This window comes from Myotis brandtii, unplaced genomic scaffold, assembly GCF_000412655.1.
Source record: "Myotis brandtii unplaced genomic scaffold, ASM41265v1 scaffold49, whole genome shotgun sequence".
Taxonomy (NCBI): domain Eukaryota; kingdom Metazoa; phylum Chordata; class Mammalia; order Chiroptera; family Vespertilionidae; genus Myotis; species Myotis brandtii.
This window is the reverse complement of record NW_005368707.1, coordinates 4,834,688-4,836,698: the sequence shown is the minus strand read 5'-3', so window position 1 is coordinate 4,836,698 and position 2,011 is coordinate 4,834,688. Positions and strand designations below refer to the sequence as shown.

At 41.0% G+C, this 2,011-nt stretch overlaps 1 protein-coding gene across 5 annotated transcripts in view; it reads right to left on the bottom strand.

Moving 5' to 3' along the window:
• The window catches only part of ANKRD26 (ankyrin repeat domain 26), a 110,832-nt gene that overhangs the window by 21,557 nt on the left and 87,264 nt on the right, over positions 1–2,011 (bottom strand). The gene's annotated exons all lie outside the window — the stretch shown is intronic.

Below are 2,011 nucleotides of genomic sequence, written 5' to 3'. Positions count from 1 at the left end.
ATGAGAGAGAAACATTGATCAGCTGCCTCCTGCACACTCCCCACTGGGGATGTGCCCGCAACCAAGGTACATGCCCTTGACCGGAATCGAACCTGGGACCCTTGAGTCCGCAAGCCGATGCTCTAGCCACTGAGCCAAACCGATTAGGGCAAAACAGAGGTTTTTATATATAAAATACTAAGTCTTAAATTTTTTTAAGAGAATGGCTATATTGACATTTTAGTTTCTAAAGATGCCTTAGAAACATTTTCAACAATAGTTCAAGATATTCTAGGTTCTATTAAATCCCATCTTACTAAGATAATCTTTGAAAAATTCCCACACAGTTTCCATTTCTTTATAATGACAATCTGACTTTAGGATGAGCTAAAGACTCTCATTCTCTGTAAACTTTCTTCCAGAGGTTTCAATTTCTCCTTTTCTATTAAACATGTTTCTTTTTAAATAAAGTTTGTCTTCTCTATATTTTACAAAAACATAACTTTTACTTGTTTCTTATAGCTTTTTCTACCATCCTGTTTTCCCTTTTCATTAAACTCTAACATTCTATAATGCAAGGTCTCATCTGAATATTCATATTTTCAATACTATTCTCTTCATTTACATAAGAATCAGATTTTCAATCCTATAATTACACTAAAAAAATTTGAGGGTCATCTTTTTCTTTAGTCTTGTATCTTGCCTTACTTCTCAGCAGTAACTGATAACAATGATTATACACACACCTTCCCTCTACTCCTCTAACCCCAATTTGTTTCCAAATAGTAACCCTGATGAATAGGTATTGACTCTATTACTTTTTTAAAAATTCTGAGTTCCTTAAATTTCAACACTTCAAACCAGATTCCCTAATCAACATTTCCAATTTGATCCCTTTACTGAGGTCATCTGTACTTTTCTTTCTCCCTTCTAGTTCCCAATAGACAATATCCTTACCACACACTCATAAACCATAATTTTGTATGGGTTACCTTTGTAGATAGGTAATCTTGCACATTTTATGTTCTTATTGGTGTTATTTTTTTTAAAATATATTTTATTGACTTTTTACAGAGAGAAAGGGAGAGAGATAGAGAGTTAGAAACATCAGTGAGAGAGAAACATCGATCAGCTGCCTCCTGCACGCTCCCCACTGGGTATGTGCCTGCAACCAAGGTACATGCCCTTGACCGGAATCGAACCTGGGACCCTTGAGTCCGCAGGCCGACTCTCTATCCACTGAGCCAAACCAGTCAGGGCAATATTGGTGTTATTTTGAGTGTAGTATTATTTTTCTGATCTTGGGGCCACCTTCAGCCTTAGGATGTTGACCAGCATTCTGTATCTGGTTTTCCTCTTATAATGCAAACGTTTTTCACAAGCATCAGATAATCAATTATTTGCCTTTCTAAAAAACTAAAAGTCCAGGGCACAAATTCGTACACGGTTGGGGTCTGGCCGGGCCACCCCGATCAGGGCCAATTGGGCTGGGCCAGCCAGGGGGAGGAGCTGCCGTGGGCGGTTGGCCAGCCGGCCCTGCCCCCTGGTTAAACTCTTGGTCGAGGGGACAATTTGAATATTAACCTTTGATTATCCTATCCTAATAATAGACAAACATGGTAATTAACCATACCTCCGACATGCTTCCCATTGGCTAATCAGGGCGATATGCAAATTAACTGCCAACCAAGATGGCGGCCGGCAGACAGGCAGCTGAAGCGAACAGGAGGCTTGGTTGCTCCAGTGATGGAGGAAGCCAAGGTTCCCCAACTGCCGCTGCTGGCCTCTGAGCTGCACTCTAAGAAACAATGTTGCAATTATAGAAGCTAAACAAACCCCAGAAACCTGCTTTCAGCCAGCTGGGCCTCAGAGCTGGAGCTGCAACAGTGTTTCAATTATAGAAGCCAAACAAACCCAGATACCTGCTTTCAGCAGCCGAGGTCTCAGAGCTGGAGCCGAGCCTCAAGAGCTAAAGCCGGCTCTCAGTTCCAGTGACAGCCATAGAAGGTAAATAAATCCCAGAATAAAAAAA